The sequence below is a fragment of the Protopterus annectens genome, chromosome 2.part0 (assembly GCF_019279795.1).
Source record: "Protopterus annectens isolate FY-2018-M chromosome 2.part0, PAN1.0, whole genome shotgun sequence".
NCBI lineage: Eukaryota > Metazoa > Chordata > Ceratodontiformes > Protopteridae > Protopterus > Protopterus annectens.
The window spans coordinates 1,448,964,022-1,448,977,093 of NC_056728.1; positions in this window are offsets into that span (position 1 = coordinate 1,448,964,022).

A 13,072-nucleotide genomic window follows, 5' to 3' on the forward strand; every position below is an offset into this window, starting at 1 on the left:
ACACACTCCAGTATCTAGGAACATCATGTTGATGTTGGGCCTTTACATTCACTGTGAGCAGGACCTAGATCTGGTGTTTGGCAAACAGCATCAGAGGTGGATTGGGGATTCACATCTAACAGAGGTGGATTGGGGATTCACATCTAACAACATACACTGTGGAAACAGGCCAACATGCAGAAGGGAGATGTGCCTAACATGACTACAGAATGTAAGTGTTGTTATTCTGCATTTGGAGTGATGTTGGTTTAATAGAGTGTGTGTGGATATGGCTGGTCTACATGTTTTAATACCTGTAATGACAGTGCTATGTTTCTGAGGAAAACCCCATCTGTAGGGTCATCAGCAGACTGGGCAGTGTGTGTTGCCTTTTGTTTCTTGTTTTACTCACAGAGCACCTATCTGTGAACTGCAGAAGGATAGTGTGAGGATTGCAGTCAGTACATGGTGACAGCCATGAGAGTTACTGACTTGAGTCTATATTATATTTTCGAAAGTTTCAAACATCGAACACCATATGGTCGACACCATATGAGCGATGTTTGAAATTTTGAATATAATAAAACAAATAAATAAAAAACTATACTTACCTAAACGCTGTAGGTAAGCCACCCTGCACCCCCCACACCCCCGCTACTTAAATATTCCTACTCTGAGATCGCACTGCATTGAAGTAAAGGGAAAATATTCCATACGGTGATTTCCATGTTACGCGCACGTTTCGACATTTCAACCAATTGGATTCACTCAATATGTGTTCATCATTTACAATTTTTGATCACGTGATAGGAACCCACTGACTTCATATCTCTCATAGGACATATGTCACAACAAACCCTGTTACAACAGTAAATGAATAAAGTTATCACAGTAACATGTCAATATTAGCCCTGTATTTGTGCCTCCAGCCTCAACTCTGTTAACCATTGTACATATGCCATGCAGTAAGAGGTGCATATGTTCTGTACACCATAATTTATTGACATCATATCTGATAACAAGCCAGTGAGATATCAGACTGCTACACATGTTATGTATATGATGGGTTATATGTGAGGACATAACCTGGGCATTCTGTGGTGGTGTGTACAGTACTGAGGTCTGTGTACTTATGGTGATTGTCGACAGTGTGTGTATTGTGAATATGTACCTTGGCCTGTGTACAGACTGTGGTAGATGTCATTGTTCTTGGTCCTGTTCTATCTGATGTGACATGCTGCTCCACTGTATGTTACCCTATCAGCTTACATGTTTGTAGGGCCAAACATACACATGTCTCATACCACAGACAGGCACTGGACTACACTGTGTAGTGGCCCAGTATATGTAGGGTTTAGTGTGTGAGTGGCACATATGAGGATGGTGTTAATTAGATAGTCCATATGCTGTAATATTACGCTAGCTTACCATATGTGGCTGTGGCTGTGATCACATTGGTTGTGGTTATGCACTTTCACATAGGTGTCTGTTACTCTGTGATGTGACATGCCGGTAGAACCTGCTATATATGCAAGTACATGTGCATTCCCCTATAAGAAATGTAGGGCAGTGCTGTGGCAGTCTGCCTGTAGTCTGCACAGTGCTTTGTTACATGCCTAGCAGCTTAGTGTACTTACCCAGTGTGATGTTATGTCCAGATACTTGCCATATGTACTGCTGCCAGGCCATCATAACAGTCATGTTTGTCAGCCAAAGCCGTGGGATACTGTACAGATGTATGTCACTAACTAGTGGGTAGTATGTGGCCATGGCACCTCTGTACCAGCGGTTATTATGTGTCAGGACAGACAGGGGTGTGTGAATGCATGACCTTTGGAGGCAAATGTATACCAGTATTCACATGCTATACCCATCTACATGGCTGTTAACATCCACATTGTCAGGCTTGGTCCACATGTCTTGCACTAAGGGGTTCTGTGTATTCCTCTGGACTGACCAGAGTGTGTCAGAGTGTCCAAATTTATTGGGCATATCTTTGCTGTAATCCACAGGATCATTACTGTGCTAGCAGTGGTACTGTACTATGATGTCCATAGGATGTCTGTCAGTAGCCAATGGCATACATGTTAAAAGCAGATGTGACCTCCCACAAACATGTCTGTGAAGACAACCCCTATTACAGTAGTAATACTCTACATATATACCTGCAATACATACCTGACATCCCCTTGCACTAAAAGGTTGGGACTATTGTGGCTGAGGTAGGGCTCTACTCCATGTTCAGGACATATGGTGAACACATATGTATATATACTTATTTATATATCTATATAGATATATGCACATATACATATCGACATACATAGATGGATATGTATATGTACATATATATACATATAAACACTCAGATATATACATATACACAGCAATATATGTCTACACATATAAAGATAGAGATAAATATGCAGATATACTTATGGATATCTACCTATTACCGTCAATATATATGTAGATATCCATAAGTATATGCAGATATACTTATGGATATCTACATATATATTGACAGTAATAGGTATATCAGAATGGATATGTTTGCACATATAGTTATAGATATCTACATATATAGCTACATAAATAGGCATATCTATACACGTAGGATGTGCATACACATATAGCTATATATACATATATCTATATCTATCTATCTATATATATATATATATATATATATATATATATATATATATATATATATACATACAAAGAGATGTACACATGGCCATATATATATTGCACTATACAGATTTGCATACAGACATATGTATGAATATACATGTGTATGTTCATGTAGACATATATCAACTTATTATATGTATATACCCATATTCCTGTCATGTGTAAAACTCACAGTTGTATATACTGTCCTAGATGTATCTCACCGTATGTATCTGCTATGCGTATTTTATGATAAAACAACATATGTGATGCAACAGTCATATTAATAATGCGTACTACACAATTGTGGAAGTAAAGACAATTGTTCAATACTAATCAATATGTGTATTGACAGATATATTGGAAACACAACAGCTGTCGTCACAGTTGTCATGGTGTAGTGGTTAAGTGTTGTGACTTTAGTGTACAGGATCCTGCGTTCAAGACCTGCAAGGGCTGTTCATTTTGCTGCTGGGCAGAACAACGTCTGTCAAATACAGAGTGGTTAAGGCAGTTTTGAGCAGCTTTAAGTGGGTTTGCCTGGGTTTGCATGAAGCTAAGTGATGCTGAGCTATGGGTAAACATACGCAGTGTAGGCTTCGCTTACCAGTGCACAAATCAGCTTAGCTGTTATATTGCAGCAATGTTGATACCTGCTATGCATGGCTTAGCCCTGGGAACCAGTTCACACCACCCAGCCTGATAACATAGCAGGGTAATGATGTCTGTAATAAGTATATGCAATACCATGCACAATACATGCACCTATGTGCTGTTATTACAGTAGCAAGGGATGTGAGTGTCATGTGTGGGACACAGGCATATATGAGGCCTGTACAGCACTGTTATCCATGTGAATGTGTTACATACAGGGGTAGTAGCCCAGGGTACATGCTGTCACACTGGCATGTAGTGTATCATGGTAGTACTACTGTTGACAGTGCTTACCCAGGCAAGAGTAGAGTGCCAAATGTAGTACTGACAACAGGCACACCTGCAGGCATAGCTGGACTCTGAGGCCTCACTGTTGTATCCCTGGTGTGTGAGCTGTGGCACAGTATATAACCCCTACTGGGTAATGATCCGACACGTGGAATGTAACTGTAGACTAGCGTCTGTACAGCACATGATACCTTGGGCTCCTGACATGTAGTTATGGCATACATATTGTTGTCAAACATCTATCTGTCAACACATTCATCCTACTGCAAAGCTACTTGCCAAGCTGACTGTCAGTCCCTGTAAAGATGAGCAGATAACAGGTATCCAGCTGGGATATATACAGGCATCCTAAGCTTGATTGACAATGACATGTCTACCCAGCTGTGTAAGAACTGGTACATATTTGAGACAACACCCTGTATGCACCACATGCCATGGGTACCTCCACTACACTGCCATAGTCAACAGAAGATGCTTGGGTACAGGTCTCCATCACAGACACTAATCATGGGTTGTAGTGCATGTTGCATACAGGTCAACTTGATCACCTCAGTGGCCATGTGCAGGAGACATCTGGAGGATTGGCCAATGCATGTCACTCTCACCCTGAGGATCACCACAGTAGTGTTTGTTGATAGATTGCCTGCTGCCACATGGCAGGTGGAAGGATACCACTGTACACACAACCCCTACACAACCCATATCTCCTTGGACAATAGCTAGGTACACAGCTATGGCTACCTGCAGCAATGCACCCCAGTACTGCACATGTGTATGTGTGCATGACTTAGTATAGCAGTGTCTGTGTGCTAGCACACCTGTACTTGGGAATTCCATGACGGCCTTCACAACCACCACAATACTCATTGCCATAGTCAGTTGTGGCTGCTGCTGTATGGGACATTACATGTACCCTGTTAAACTCCCCTCCATACCAGCTACATAAGCCTTGCAGTACCAGCACAACAGTGTTGTACAAATGGGTTAATAGGCATGGGATACCCATCGTGTGCTGGCAAGTGTGTGTATGTGTGTATGTCCATATATCTGTAGGGTATAGCAATCTGAGGCCACATACTCCTATTACAATACTCATTGCCACACAATAGTACTGATAGTGTTGTTGCTGCCCATAGGTGAGGCATGATGATGCAACACCCTACTATGTGTGTGGCATGTGCATTAGATGCTTATCCCTGTAGTACCACTGTTGGGATCTACAATGGGTTGTATCACAGTCGTGGCCAATGTGTGATGGTGGGTATGTCAGAGTGTCATCATTTGCTTCAGGGTGTACAATATTCACTGGGGGATGTGGATGCTGTGTACACTGTCATTACACCAAGGTACACCCAGTATATGTCCCAAGTACCACACTATGGTTACCACTGTCACCATCAACTATACAGATAAATGATGCCACAATTCAGGCCAGTTATACATGTGCTGTGTGCAGCCTACCTGTAACACATTGGACACATGGTCAAGTTAGTTCACAGCGATAGGACCAGGTCTCTCGGTTGTGTGTCTGCCTGTTATGTGTCTGTTAATGTATATATGAAGGTATGCCACACTATGTATTGTCCATATACACCCATTACATCCCTCATTAGCATACTGTACATGTCTGGGGATGTTCTGCATGTAACATGTAACCTGCAACATACCTCACCTTAAATGCTGTGTGGTGTGTGCAATGGAAGCCACACACTTCAGTATCACTACATACCTAGGTAGGGGTCTAGTCCCAGTGTTGTCAAGTAAAAGTGTGCATGTCTGTGGATGGGTCTACATAAGGTTGCAGATTATACACACCCCTGTGGGACACCTGTCCATATGGCACAGGCAGTAACTGTTATACAAACCTGTGACATGTATTCAACTGTACCCCCGATATGTCACAGCCGTGGTTACCGCAGTGCCATACCCCATTGTGGAATATGACTGTAAACCATCCTTGTGCTGAAACATGTACACCTACAACACAAATGGATAACATTATAGAGACCACAATCAACCAGTGTTACTAACAGCTGTAATGCATTATTGCTGGATGGCTACACTACCTGACATATATGCATTACATTTTACTCCTTACAACATGTTACACTGCAGTACTGTGGTACACTGTAGTACAGTCACTGTGTGCATCAGAACCATATTAGCCTATCCCTACATCAATGGTATGGATGACAGGGATGTGGCACAGGTATCATCATATGCACAGGGTGTGTTGTTGGTTTGCCAGAAGCTGAGGGTGGGCCATACATTTGACACCATGTGTGTGGGTGAGGGGTGTACTGAGGTGGACTGGGCATGGTGTTGTGGTGTGTGTAGGTAAGGGGTTGCCCTAGGTGTGTTTGTATAGAGTGTGGGTATGCATGTACACAGTTCTGCCATGTGGCTGCCCTACACAGGTGTTTATGGACAGCTGCAGACCATACCTGGCAGGGTGTGCAGTTCACTGCCTCCGGCCATGAACACATGGACTGTACCTGCCAGGGGTTCCATGAGCACATCCTGGTACAGGCTTTGATGTGCTACTCTCACCTGATGATGACAAATGTCCGCTGGAACCAGGTCCCTCCTGGGACTGGCCAGGACCATGTGCTTGTGGCCTGCTGTGTTGTAGGGTGGATAGCACCCTCCTCCACAGTGCCTGGGCTGGTACTGCCACTATGGGAGCCCCTTGGTATCCTAGCACATCCATGCTGACTGCCAGCTGTTGGCGTTGCTGGCCTACATTCACGTGGCCATTGGCGCACTCCCACCACACGTTCAAGCATGGACAGACCACAGTCGATGACGGCCATCATCTCACCAGACTGTTTATCCATGAACTCAGTTAACGCAGGGATGCCACCAGCCAGTTCACAGGCATTGTCACTTGCAGATGTGATAGCAGCCCTCTGCAGCCACAGGCCATGCCTGGTGTCACCTTCTATACATGCCTGTACTGCCATGACAGCCTGAAACATGCGCCTGCTGGTACCATCTGTGTCGAGTCTGCCATGGGCATGATGACCAACAGTCCTACCACGAGCACCCTGGGACATCTGTCTATGTGATGCCCTGCCAGATATCCAGCTATGCCTTCTGTGACCATACACAGTAGATATAGTTACCACACTTTCCTGTGCACTGCCACCAAACACCAGCTGTCCCTCCGCTATGGCCACTGATGATGGGATATTTATAGGAACTGAAACTTTGTGCAGGGTTGGGGTGGCTACAAGGGGGATGTCAAATGATGGCACTGTTTCGTCCCCGGACAACCCTACCTGTACCTCAACAGTACTATCATCATCGTCGGTGTCTGTATAGACACCAACATCATATTGCATGCAGGAGTGACCCTGACCCACCTCGCCACCTGTGGGTGAAAACAAAAAATGCACTTTAAAACCTGTACAGCATTGCGTAAGAGTACACACACATGTGCACACACACACACACACACACACACACACACACACACACACACACACACACACACACACACACACACACACACACACACACACACACAACCGTAATACCTACCTGTCCGTGACTTTACAGATAGTCCCATGTATATTTCCATGTGTTCCCCGTCCTGCATCACACTTGGTAACATATACACAGTGATACCACTCATTAACATATCAGTTCTGTAAATGCCTAGACAAGTGATCACAACACAAGACCTGTTACTACATTACCTGCCTGACTTGTGTGTAATGGTTTTAGATGGCCTCACTGCTGTCATTCAGTGTTCACCCTGTGTATATTCAGACATCATGAGTATGGGCCCTATATATGTGGGTTACTATGTTCACTCCATAATATCATGCATTGGAGTGTCATGTCTATTTATTGCTCAGTATATGCCAGATATGCTGCTCAATCAGCCTATCATGTGACAACTGCAACATATGGATACACTCCCTGGTGTTGACTAGTACTTCCCCAATGCATCTGTAGTGCTGCATGCATGGGTTGTCAGTCACCTCTCTGCTAAATGCGATAGTAAGAGTATACCTGGTGTCTACCTTCCCTCTAAATGCCTGTTCCATGCTACAAACCTTATTATACTATCAGATGGCCTATGATTACATACATGACAAGTATCCGTGGTGTGTAATGTGGCAGCCCATGTCCATGTACTGCACAATCCCAAAATGAGGTACTGCTGTATGAACAACCCCACAATCACACTTGTGCATACATGGCCACCCACGCAAACACACACACATGGACACATGCATCCCACATGTATCAACCTCTCTCCACTTCACCAGAGTGACCCTACAGACAAAGTAACTACCCACCAGGATGCACACACACACACATACAGGTGAGGTTGCACAATGGTAGTACACACAGTCCTCCTATTGCCCATCTGTAAACATGCATAACATATGGTACACAACAGCATGCAGTTCAGCTAGTCAATCCATGCTAGCAAGAGTATACATGTGTGTGATGCATGTGCTGTGTCACTAGGTGATGCCCCTTCCCCTGGATACCACTGCACCCATGTACACAGTATTTCTGTGCACATATTCTGCACCCTGTCATGTACTGTGCACCACACCTCACAGGTGTACAACCCATTGCTGAATGTGTAGTACTGTGTCACAGTTATGTCATCTTTAATGCTCACAGCCCCTGTGTTTTTCAGCAACACATACCTGGGCTGATATGTGGACAGATGTCATTTGTGAATGCCTGATGTCTGATTTACAGCTCTCAATATCAGCGGACCATGTATGACCAATCCAATACTATTACACTAGCAACCATCAGAGCATACTGTGGCTATAGGGGGTGTGCACACCCTTACTGATAGGACGCACCCATCCTTGATTTGCCATGGGACCACATCACCACATATATTAACAATACATGAGCTTGATATGTGACAAATGTCCTGTACTTTCACATGCAGTGTCTACAAACTGTGTTAGCTGTGCGGATGCTGACCATGATGCATACACTCCATGTGGGCATATGTGTGCACACCCTTATTATGACAGTTTGTTGCACCTATTGTTATGTGTACTACAGCAGTCACTACTCCAGGCAGGGGTATACTAGCGTGGGCCATCTGCATTTGCCAGTGTATGTTCAGTTTATCCTACACATGTCCTCCTAATCTGCATAATTGCAAGGTCTACTCATGTGCACATCCCTTGGTGTTCATGCACTGCTGTCACTATTGCTGTGGGGGTAGGGTTACATCTGCCACAGTTCCTGAACCTGACTATGTGCAGATGCAGCCATTCTTAGCATCCTTAGAATCCCTGCTGCAGTGCACTGGTGTGTCATGCTGACACCCCCACCCTTCACCCTTTTTGCAGATGCTTGTCAAGTAAGGCCTACACATGTGTGTCACTTTGCAGTGTCCCATACACTGAACACCACATGTTACAGCCTAGGCCCAGCTGATAATGTGGACCACAGTAATACCTTATCCATGGTGTAACTCTACAACAGTTGCCATTGTCCTACAGGTATATACACTGGTGTTGCACTGCATATGGGTGTTGTTACAAACATGTCCCTATTGTAGGCCATGTCTCCCACCATTATGTTACTCCCTGTGGACACATTCCACAATGACAAGATGTTATTTATCGTGTAGTTGTCTGACATAACCTTCCAATTCCCCATATGGTCACCACTGTGATGCCATGCATTTAACAGCAACAATACATGCACATGTACAGCATGCATTCTGGGTAGGTGTGTTAGATGTTTGCATGGAATATACCATAGCCATTACATGCCCGGTGTATTGTCAAGCATCTACATAACCCTTACTCACCAGCTACAGGCTGTTGCCTTGGTGGTATACCGGAGGGACCTACATAAGAGGGTGAGAGATGCAAAGTCAGTGGCCACACCTGTGGCATTGCTACAGGGTGGGTGCAGCATTACAATACATCAACAGTACATGTCTACAATACCACCACATATGCACATCTGTTTTTCACTAGTATGCAGCAAAAAACTATATCTATGACATGTCAGATATGCATGAGCTACCTGTACAGATATGCATGTATATGCAACAGTGGTCTACTAATGTGCTCTGTGGCCTTACCTACATGCTTCTTGGCCAGTGTGTGGGTAGCACCCACTTCCACAAAGGTGTCCGGCTGTTGGTGGCTATTCAGACGGGCAAGTGCCACGAGGCTGGCTAGGAACTCCTCTACATGTGCAAGGGGGGATGGATGGCATGGCCCCTCCCATGGTGAGGTGATCCCCCTGTACTGCAGCAGCATGCAGACGGGCATTGCAAAGCAGGTCAGAACAATGATGCCGGACCTGCTCATAACTACGGTTGTACAGTCCGACATCATTGACCCTGTGGACTAGGTCGTTCCACAGGGTGGTCCGATCCTGCTGATCATAGGCAGCCCAGCCAAACAATACAGGATAGTGCTGTATGAGGTGGTTCACCAGAATGTCGTTTTCAGCTGCTGAGTACACCGGAAGCCTTCCATGGCACATCTTGCCTGAAAGACATAAAGATGGACACAGGTGAGAGCAAGGTTACCACAGTTCTTAATACACATTACTGTCACCCCCCCACCATATCAGGGACAACAAACTGTACACACAACTCAATAGGTATGGCTACAGCATACCTACCAGTGGGGCAGATATTGTATTGTACCACACTTTGTGCAATGTGTTTGTAGCCATGTTCCCTGTGTGGACACTATCTTTGCTGGCCTGTTAAAAACTATTCACCTGCATGCCATTGTCTGGGCCACTATGGTTCCATATATGCCTGTGGTATGCTTGCTAAGTGGTTGCTGCACATCTGACATTATGTGTTATTGGGGTTATCTATGCATGCTGTTGGACATGTTCCAGGATTGTGTAGACTATTACTACTGACATATGTTCTATAACAGTGACACAATAGCATGTATATGTACTATTGGCCAGCAGAACTACCTCTCCAAACTCATCTGCCCATGTTACCAGGTGACATCACATGTGTGACCCACCATGGGGCCTCCTCATGTACTGGTCCAGCAACACCTTCAGGTAGAACCAACTCAGGGGATGTTGTTGCTCCCTTTGGGGGCACACACAGACATGTTCTTGTCCCCCAAGGTCAGGTCCAGGGTCTGTTCTATAACGGGCTCCAAAGACACATGTGGGATGTGCTGCATCACCTTGAGGCACCCAGTACACATTCAAGGGGCCCACATGCTCCTCCTGCTCAGCCTCCATGCCACGCACCTTCGGGACATGGACTGCTGCTGTGAGTAGCAGTGGGTGGGAGACATGTTCCCATTGTGTCCATATTGAGGCCCATGGGGCATCCACATCACAGACCACACACACCATCCAGGGTGTTTACCCACCACATGTGTCACATACCACCCCTGTAGGCTGTCCTCTATATTTACCAATCCTGACCACCTCCACAGCTATACCTACCATACTTCCCCATATCCCCATTCCATACTTCACAGACAAGGGCAATGTGGTCCCAGCAAGGGGTTCACATGTGACATACCCGTCCATGTTGCACACACTGACAGCTATATATATCTGTGTGTATTACTATGTGTGCTGTTTCCTCACACATAGCATGCAGCACGTGGTGGTTATATAGGTGACATATATTTACATGTATATATGTTTGTGTGTGTGTTTGTATATATGCAGACATGTGCATATAGGTATATATATCTATATATGTGTAGATATATATGATGTTGTATATATGTGTTTATATATATATATATCTACACATGGGTATCTGTATATTTGTGGATATACATGTATATATATATATATATATATATATATATATATATATATATATATATATATATATATATATATATATATATATATATATATATATATATATATATATGTACACATATGCATACCTATATATGGAGTACATTCAGACATGAGGTCCACAATCTTACAACACCTTCCTGCACAGCTGCACTGTTCTGCCTTGCTACAACACAGACAGATGCCACAGATGGACATAGTCTGACATTAGGGAGGTATATGTAGGGCCAGATTGCAGGTAACCCTATTACACACCTATGGCATTCCTGCATGCTACAATACAGGTTAACCTAAGTATCCTGCAAGAGGTGGGCTGTGGAACCCAGGTGTCCATCATTATGGCATTACTTCCACCACTAGCTATTGGCCACAGTAATATATATACGTCCCATTACACAACACACACTATGATGGCTTATATCTTATCAGTCAGTGCTGCTCTGCACGGTTGATGGGAATGGCCCACTACTCACAGGGACAGACTCTATTGTCATTAGCAGTTGTTCAGCTGAACATCATTACAACAACAACACCTGAGGACACATATGAATCATTCCACATCATCCATCCCATTATTATGGACCAAGTACTATGGTCAATTACATGCATATATACTTCTCATACCTGTTCTTGGAATGAAGTCTCTTCTGGATGGTTTGCTTGATGGTCCTTTTTTTGTTTGTTTGTGCCTCTCTCTCTATCTGTTTCTCTCTCTCTCTCACTCACTATCTCCCTCTCTCCTTCTCTCTCTCTCTCCAGTAAATGGATTGAGCTGCTTTGGATAGACTGCAGCATGGATTTTGTAGGTGATGCACATAATCAGGTGATGGCCTCTGCACTAATCAGTGTCCTCCAATTGCTACCTGCATGCAGCATGCTGTGTAGTACTTCCAATTACCACTGTCATGGCAATCAACTACTATACATCCCTGCATCATGTGAGTGTGGTCCCTTTACCTTTCCTGTATGGTGGATATCCTTCCTGTGTGTGGGCAGCAGTGTTACAGACAACAGATAGCAATACCTCTTACAGGAGAACCTGCACACTCAGGCCAGCTACATATTTGTAGGTAGTTCCAGAACTACAGACTGAGTGTGAGTAGCATTGTATACATTGTATAGCACCAGTGTTACAGGGTTTGTGTATACATACTAGTTTAACTTGGAATGCAGTCTGTCTGCATAGCTCTCAACTGTGGGCCTATCCACTTGATGGCCAGAGGTGTGCCTATTATGTTTTGTCTGACCACAACACAGGTCTTGTGTCAGATATATGACTGGCAGTGTGTGTGTTGAGTGCTATCAGTACATGGCTACATCCATTTCTGTTTCTAACTTCATATTCCTGACTAAGAGTATGTTGCAGACTATCCTGTAACACCAGCAACTTGCTTAGTGTATGACAACAGTATTTCACATATGGGCTTGTGTTCCAGCCTCTGTCCTCCACCTACATACCAGGCTTTGTACATATGACATGCTGTCAGGGGTTGTTATGTAGTGGGCTGTGAGTATGTCATGCTGCCATTCCTGCCATCAGTCCACTGCTGTTGTGGCCCCCACACATATTGTGGGGTTGAGTCTATATATGTGTGGGCTTCACCTACACAATACATGTGTGCTCTTATTCACTCCAAAGGCCAGTGTATGTAACAGTGGC